Source organism: Zingiber officinale, chromosome 1B, assembly GCF_018446385.1.
Source record: "Zingiber officinale cultivar Zhangliang chromosome 1B, Zo_v1.1, whole genome shotgun sequence".
In the NCBI taxonomy this organism is placed as follows: domain Eukaryota; kingdom Viridiplantae; phylum Streptophyta; class Magnoliopsida; order Zingiberales; family Zingiberaceae; genus Zingiber; species Zingiber officinale.
Window position 1 is genome coordinate 62578488 of NC_055986.1, and position 9239 is coordinate 62587726.

The following is a 9239-nucleotide window of genomic DNA, read 5'->3' on the forward strand; positions in this document are numbered from 1 at the left end:
GACTTAAACATCGCTACTGGAGAAAAGGTTTCATCATAGTCAATACCATGAATCTGCTTGAAACCTTTAGTTACCAAGCGACCCTTATAGATAAGTCTATCCATGTCAGTCTTTCGCTTAAAGACCCACTTACACCCAATGAGATTTACCCCTTCAAGTGGATCAACCAAAGTCCATACTTGATTGGTGTACATGGATTCCATCTCGGATCTCATGGCTTCTAGCCATTTCTCGGAATCTGGTCTCATCACAGCTTCCTGATAGGTGGTAGGCTCATCATCTATGAGCACAATGTCATCATGGTCAGACAAAAGAAATGAATATCTCTCAGGCTAACGACGTATCCTATCAGACCTGCGAAGAGGTATGTCTACTTGAACTGGTTGTTGTTCCTCAACTCCTTGTGGAACAACATCATCCACAACACTTTGTGGTTCCAGTTCAATTTCCATCGAGGCTTTAGTGCTATTGTTCGCATCTTGAACTTCTTCAAGATCGAACGCGCTCCCACTAGTCTTTCTAGAAACAAAGTCACTTTCTAGAAACAAAGTCCCTTTCTAGAAAGACCCCAGTCTTTGCCACAACTACCTTGTGCTGACTGGGAATGTAGAAGTAATATCCCTTAGTTTCCTTGGGATATGCAATGAAATAGCACTTGTCGGATTTGGATCCTAATTTATCTGAGACTTGACGTCTAACGTAAGCCTCACAACCCCAAGTCCTCATGAAAGAGACCTGGGATTCTTTCCCAGTCCATATCCTATATGGTGTCTTTATCACGGCTTGGATGGAACTCGGTTGAGTATAAAAGCTGCCGTGTCTAGAGCATAGCCCCAAAGGTTTGTCGGAAGATCTGTATGACTCATCATAGATCGTACCATATCTAATAAGGTACAATTCCTCCTTTTGGATACACCTTTCTACTGTGGTGTTCCAGGAGGAGTGAGTTGGGATAGGATCCCACACTCAGCTAGATTGTCACGGAACTCATGGCTAAGGTATTCTCCACCTCGATCTGATTGAAGTATCTTAATACTCTTGCCAAGCTGGTTCTGTACTTCATTCTTGAATTCTTTGAACTTTTCAAAGGATTCAGACTTATGTGTCATCAAGTACATATAACCATATCTACTGAAGTCATTAGTAAATGTGATGAAGTACCTATAACCGCCTCTAGCAGCGACATTGAAAGGCCACATACATCACTATGTATGAGTCCTAACAAATCAGTCGCTCTCTCGCTGTGTCCACTAAAGGGAGTCTTGGTCATCTTGCCTCGTAGGCATGACTCGCATATCTCATATGATTCAAAATCAAATGAGTCCAACAAACCATCCTTACGGAGCTGGGATAAGCGCTTGTCATTTATATGACCTAAGCGACAGTGCCAGAGATAGGTTTGGTTCAGGTCGTTTGACTTGAACCTCTTGGTATTTATGTTATAGATAGGGCTTTCAAGGTCTAGAATATAGAGTCCGTTTATCAGAGGTGCACTACAATAGAACATATCGTTTAAATAGATGGAACAACATTTATTCTTTATTGTAAACGAAAATCCTTTCTTTTCCAAATAAGAAACTGAAATTATGTTCTTAGTCAAGGCAGGCACATAAAAATAATCATCTAATTCTAGTACACGCCCAGAGGGTAGAGATAGATAGTAAGTTCCTACAGCAATAGCAGCAACCCGTGCTCCATTGCCTACTCGTAGGTCTACCTCACCCTTCGTCAATGCCCTGCTATTTCTCAGCGCTTGTACATTAGTACAAATGTGTGAAGCACATCCGGTATCTAATACCCATGATGAAGAAATAGAGAGGTTGACTTCTATAACACGTATACCTGAAGTAGAAATCTTATTTCTCTTCTTCTTAAGATCTTCCAAGTATTCTTTGGAGTTCCTCTTCCAGTTCCTTGCTTATCCTTGATATAGGTGACAAAGATGTTGATGTGTGTAGATTATATACTCTTTTATGCATGTTTTTACGCACATTTACATACTTTGAGCATGCTTGATCTATGCATTTTTATACTTCCAGCTTTCCTTTTAGCATATTTACTCTTTTGGTTCGGAGATCTACTTTTTGTGCATTTTCTGTACACAGGAGTCGATTTGGTGAAGAATCTACATCTTTGGGCAAGCCTTGGAGGAAACAAAGGGAGAAAGCACCAGGCCGTGTATCTCACACGACCTTGAACAAGTATGGAGCTCGGGTCGTGTGGAGTTTGGCACCAACAGAAGAGGAAGATGACATGGCCGTGTGAACCTCACACGGCCGTGTCAAGATTTGAAGCCAACCAGAGCAGAAGCCTTACATGGCCATGTGGATCTACACGGCCGCGTGAGGTTTCCAGAAACCAAGCAGGCTGTGGCCGTGTGCACCACACGACCGTGTAGCATTTCCAGAGAGTAGAAGGCTCACGGCCGTGCAGCTTTGGCAGAGAAGGAACTGGACATGGCCGTGTGAATCTCACACGGCCGTGTCATGGGGCCGTGTGGCGCCCGATTCCTTCCTCTATTTAAACCCTCCTTCATGAATTGAAAGGGGATCTCTCCCCCTTTGGGAGATGGCAAGATTTGGTGGTTTCCTCCCATTATTGGGAGGATTTCTGGGCGATTCTAAGGGAGTTCTTGACGATTTCGACTCCGGAGCGAGGATTGGATCCGAAGACGAGGCTTCTTCGTAGATAAGTTTTCTCTTTCCCCCTTTTCTTGGTTTCTTGGATTGGGGATTTAAGAAATGCTTGTAATCTTCATTTCTTCGGATATTCTTCCTCGATTCATGGAGTAGATCTTGTATTCTAGGATTAAGGGAGTATTTGTATGATGGATCGATGTAATCTCTTATGGATTTGCCATTTTCTTGTTTCAATGACATTGTCTTGCTTGTATCAATTAGATCTTGAATGATTAATGGTGGTTTGTGCTTAATTCTCATTCTTGATTGATTGTTTGGATTTATTGTGGACTTTGTAAAGATAAACTCTCACTCGATCATCCGAGGGATCCACGTGACAGGTGCAAGCCCGTGTAAGGACGTTTGAGAGATAATCTTGAAGAGGAAATAGGAACATTCAAGAGAGTAGGATGGATTTTGTGATTAGTTTCTTGTATCTTGATAGATTAATAAGTTGTGGGCTTCTATGTTGATATCCGAGGAAGGCATAGTAATAGGTGCGCTTCTGTGTGAGGACAACGTAGGTTCACGTCTAATTGATCATATTTAGATACATTTCTCAGTCCTTAGCCGGTTGTCTATTGGAAGAGAGAACCGGCAACTTTCTACAAGTGCTTGGCAATTGAGGGATAAGAATTGGTGAACCATTTACATTCAAGAAATCTTACAAAGAAATCAAAACTCCTAGAATCTCCCTTATCATAACCCAAAACACTAAACTCTTGTTTGTAGATCTATAATATTAGATTTGTTTACCTTCACTTTGCATTTGAAACGATTGGATAGTTGTTTAGCTAATTCGCATTGAGACATTTCTAGTGCTTATTCCAGTCCCTGTGGATACGATAATCTTTTATATTACTTGCGACATTTCCGTACACTTGCGGAGCGGCGCCGTTGCCGGGGACTGCGCTATAACATTAGGAATTATCAATTGAGTTAGACTAAACATAACATTTGTTTTCCTTTCATATTGCATAGTTGTAACTAATCATTAGATTTCTGTTTTTATTTTCTTGTATAACTTTTACTTCTTGTTAATTCTTTTTGTACAAATTCAATTCTGCATTTTTGATTCTTTTATTTTTCTTTTTCTGTTGAATTGTCATTTGCTATCTTGTTCTTGTGTATGCGAAGATCTAACTTTGCAGGGGAATTCTTTCCTTTTGACCCTGAGATTGACAGAACTTTCCATAAAAGAAGAATTCTGCAAAGGCAAATTGAAGAACAGGAACATTTGAACATGGCGAATAGACCACTCAAGGATTATGCAGCACCTTATGCAAGAGGTTTTCGATCTAGTATTTCAAGACCTCCAGTGGAAGCTAATAACTTTGAGATCAAAGCCACAATTATATCTATGGTGCAGCAGAACCAATTTGGTGGAGGACCTCATGAAGACCCCAATCAACACTTAGAGGTCTTTTATGAAATATTTGGTACCATGAAAATGAATGGAGTTCCTTCAGAAGCAGTTAGATTGTTATTATTTGGGTTTTCCTTAAGAGATAGGGCAAAGCAATGGCTGAATTCTTTGGCCACTAATAGCATCACCACTTGGGAGCAGTGTGAGCAACAGTTTCTTGATAAATTCTATCCACCAAGCAAAACAGCTCATATGAGGAATTTAATTGCAAGCTTCAAGCAAACTGACTCAGAATCTCTTTTTGAAGCATGGGATAGATATAATAGTATGCTCAGACAATGCCCACATCATGGGTTGGAAAGATGGTTAGTGTTGCACACTTTTTACAATGGTATCAACTATCATACCAAAGTGTCCCTCGATTCAGCTGCTGGAGGGGCACTTATGAATAAAAGTTTAGATGAAGCTGAAGAAATTATTGACAGTGTAGCACAAAATCATCATCAATGGGCAAATGAAAGAAGTGGTGGCTATTCTTCTATAAACCCAACAATTAAAGCATCAGGGAAGTTTGATGTAGATGCAGTCACTCTTTTGTCTGCAAAATTGGACGCTCTTACAAAGAAATTTGAAAATATGGGGACTAGTGCTAATATGGTCAATGCTATTAGTACATCTTGTGAAGTATGTGGGAGTTCAGAGCACTCAAATGACTCATGTCCATTGGGAGCTATCACTGCACAAATCAATCAACTGGAACAATGTGATGCAATCGTGAGTTACAATCAAAGGCAGAATAACCCATACTCAAATACTTATAACCCTGGATGGAAGAGCCATCCCAATTTTTCTTACAGAAATAATCAAGATCAAGGACCATCTATGGGGGTAAGACCAAATTTTCAAGCTGGGCAACAAAATTTTCAACATCTATCTTCTCAAGGCTTACCAAAGTCAAATATTGAAAAGATGCTTGAAGAAATTATCTCAAGTCAGAATGAAATGAAGCAAGATTTAGCAAAGCTCATTCAGAGAATGGATAATTCTGATAAGCATCAAAAGATCCAGGATAGTCAAATTGCCCAACTAGCTTCCTCATCATCCAGAGCACCAGGACAACTTCCAGGAAAACCTGATGTGAATCCTATGGAGCATTGCAATAGAATTGAGCTTAGGAGAGGACGGATCTTGGGAGACTCCCAAGTGACCGCTTCAAAAGGGATACAAAAAGAAGAAGAGCTCTCTCCTCTTATACCAAATCAGATTCAAGCTAATGAGGAGAGTACCATTGAGGTTGAAGAGACTCTTCCACTGAACCATCAGAGCAAAGCTGTCCCTTTTCCTCAGAGACTTACAATGCTCAAGAAAGATGAAGAATTTGGCAAGTTTTTAGAAAAAGTTAAGGAAATTTGTGTAGAGGTACCTCTTATTGATGCTATTCTTCAAATGCCTAGATTTGCCAAATTCCTGAAGGATCTCATGTCAAACAAGAGAAGAAGGGGAGAGGTTGAGACAATTGCGCTTAGTGAGGAATGTAGTGCTATTTTGGAGAAGAACACTTCCCCAAAACTAAAGGACCCAGGGAGCTTTTATATTCCTTGCAACATAAGAAAAGAATTTTTTGAAAAAGCTTTTTGTGATTTGAGGGCAAGTGTTAGCCTCATTCCCTATTCAATTTGTAATAAATTAGGTCTCAAAAACATTAAACTTACTACTATGGCACTTCAACTTGTCGATCATTCCTGCAGGTATCCTTTTGGTATTTTAGAAGATGTGCCAGTAGAGGTGGATGGGAATGTTATTCCCACAGATTTTGTCGTGTTGGACATAGAAGAGGACCCCAGGATTCCTATCATATTAGGAAGACCTTTCCTTGCTACAGCTGGAGCTATAATTGATGTCAAAAATCATAAGCTTTCTTTGGTAATTGGTAAGGAAAGGTTGGAATATGATCTATCTAATATCTCTAACCATGTCTCGTCTCTTTTAAATGCTTGTAGCAGGACAAGCATTTATAAACTTGAGGAATGGAATTTCCATCCTCATGGAAGGCCACCAAACGAAGGAGACAATGTGGTGGAAGATGTTGGGAGAAGATCTCCCAACAAAAACGAAAAGTATATCTGTCCTCCAAGGGCGAGGAAAAGAAGTGAATGATCAAGTTTGGTCGAGCTAAAAACCTTAAACAAGCGTTTCTTGGGAGGCAACCCAAGGGTTCTTTTAGTTAGTTTTGATTTGTATTTTAATTTCTTTTAGTTTGATGCATTCTTTTGATTTTGTTTTCAGGTTAGGTGCAAAACAGAGCCAGACCGTGTACTATACACGGCCAGGTAAAGGTTGCAGAGAAGGGAAGTGTTAGGGTCGTGTCATCCAGACACGACCGTGTGGGATCTCCCGAGGAGAAAAAGGTATAGGCCGTGTCCCAGACACGGCCGTGTAAAGAATCCCGAGAAGAAGGATGGAGAGGTCGTGTCCCAGACACGGCCGTGTAAAGAATCCCGAGAAGAAGGATGGAGAGGCCGTGTCCCAGACACGGTCGTGCGAAGAATCCAGAGAGGGAAGAGGGGGGGGCCGTGTGGATCTGCACGGCCCGTGTAGGAGAGTTATTAAAGTCTTCTTTCTACCTTACACGACCAAATCTTGGCCGTGTTCCGCACACCCCCAACTCTCCAAAACATATCTTTCTCTCCCGATCTCTTAAAAACTCCTCTCTAATCTCTCAAGATCTCTTAGATCCGATTCTCCTCCTTTCTAAGACTTGGACTTTTTGTTCTCCTAACCTAAGATCTTTGTTCTTTGAGTTCCATTTTTCCAACTCTAGATAATTCTTCCCCTATCTAAACTCATCAAGATGTCCAATATTTTGAAGAAACTTCACAAAGGAGGTGGTGGATCCAGTGGAGACAAAGAGAGGGAGCCGTCAAGGGACAAAGGAAAACAACCAGTGAAGGGCAAAGGCAAAAGGACTTCACGCAACGAAGGTAATGACAATGAATTCAATATTGTGTTTAGAAATGATGATCAAGTAACTAGATTTGCAATTCTTGTCAATAGAAAGATAGTGTGTACTAGATATATGGACCCAACTGTTCTTGATATGCTTGGAATTAGGAAAGATGTAGATTTGATGATTGGGCTTTTGGATTAGAGTGATATTATGTACACACATTTGCCTACATATCCTCGTCTTGTTTTGGAATTTTTAAGTTCATTGGATGTCCATTTTACTAATGAAGATAATTATTTTGGAAAAATCTCTTTTAGACTAATGAATCAAGAATTTCTATGGGCATTTAGTGACTTTAATACTTGTTTTGGATTAACCACCGGTAGCCCTCGTAGGTTTGATCCAAGGTTTAATTGGAATCATTTTTGGAATGCAATAACTGGGTTAGATCAACCTTATGAGCCTTCAAGAGCTAAGGCCTCCCATATGCAAAACCTCATCTTTAGGTATCTACATAGAGTCATGGGTAAAACTATTTTTGGTAGGGGAGAGAGTGATGGGGTGGTTAAAAAGATAGAGCTTTATGCTTTATGGGCTATGCTTTATAAGGTTGAATTTGATTCTGGTTTTCATTTTGTTCAAGCCTTATTAAGATCTGCTAGGGCATCATCGGGATCAATTGTTTTTGGTGGTTTGATTACCCGAATAGCTTATAATTTAAATCTTGATGTTGATGGGTTGGAAATAATTCATGGTAATGACATGATTGACATTGATGCATGTCTTTCAATGAAAATGATCGTTCGGGATCAGAATGGTTTCGCGTTTCCTAGGAGGAGTGGTTCTCCTTTACCCCTTCCTTTTCCTGAAAGAACTACTATTCGTAACCCGACTAATTGGGTAATTTCTGAGTTAGATTTTGAGGATAACCCTTCTATACCTGGAGACACTGAGCCACATCATGAGCTCTCGTCATATGGACACCCACAGCCTTCTAGTTTTATGGAGCCCGCTAGGCATTCTTTTTCATATGGCACGGGATCTTCTAGGTTTGATTTTTCAGATTTTCGTACGTCTCTAGAATCACTTCATGAGAAGCAAGATTCCCAACGAAAAATGTTGGAGGGGCGCTTCTCTTTATCTGATGATCAGTTTAGGGACGTACAAAATCATTTTCAGTTTACGAGGAATTTTCAAGGTCAAGTGGTTGAGTTTGTGTAGGATTATGATACTGATCAGGCTAGGATGAGAGATTTTATGCAAAGCATGATGCTTACTAGCCAACAAGTAGATGCTTTATATGAGTATCATAGATCATTGGGTGAGATTCCAGGTTTTCCTAGTTTTCCTATTGGCCAACCACGTCGTAGACCTCCTTTCCCTCGTCCACCTCCACCTCCTCCACCATATTGATTTCATCGGGACGATGAAAAGTTTAAGTCTGGGGGGGTGTCATGTACTGTTTAGTTTGGTTTTCATTTTCAGTTTTTAGTTTTTGTTAGTTTTTCATGTTGGTTCTTGTTGCTTTATTTTTCTTGCTTTTGAAATAATCATGGCAAAAAAAATTTTGAGAACATCAAATCTTCACTTATATGCTTTCTTGGATTCAACTGAAATGTTAGCACGATTATTGTCTTGATTCATGGTGTTCGAATGATGCTAGTAGTAAACTTTGTGTAGTTCTTTTTTCTATCTTGGGAAGCATTAATAAGCTGAGAATCTTATGGTGATGAGTTTTAGTTTTGGTTCAACCTTAAGGATTTTATCTTCACTACACTTGTGCTTGATGCTTGAATAGTTGATGTCATTGAAATAGTCATGATTCATCTTGTTTGCTTAGTACATGGTTTCCATGGTGATTTCTCAACTTTCATTTTGGTTATTGGATGAGGCTCAAATCATTAAAGCTCATTTGGAAAAATCAAAATATCCCAACATGTGTGCTAAAAGTACATTTGTGAATAAGTTTTGCACAATGCAAACACTTAAAAATAAAAATAAAAAAAAATAAGGGATATAAAAAACAGTTGTCATGAGTGGAATCTAGCAAGTCACCCCTTTGAGACCGAGTTAGGTTACTGGGGAAATGATTGCTTAGCTTCCCTTGAGATTGAGCACACCTTTGAGACCTTGGGTTAGTTGAGAAATATGAACCAAGTGAATGGTGAGTAAGTGCCTATCACTAGTTACTTGTCTTTCACTGGAAACACTAGGAATTCAAATTTGATGATGACTTGACTAGGACATG

At 39.8% G+C, this 9239-nt stretch overlaps 1 non-coding gene across 1 annotated transcript; it reads right to left on the bottom strand.

Moving 5' to 3' along the window:
• Positions 1-4294: 4294 nt before the first annotated feature.
• LOC121994542 lies at positions 4295-4400 on the bottom strand. The gene has a single exon (XR_006115770.1). It is a non-coding gene; the product is annotated as a small nucleolar RNA R71 (small nucleolar RNA).
• Positions 4401-9239: the final 4839 nt, after the last annotated feature.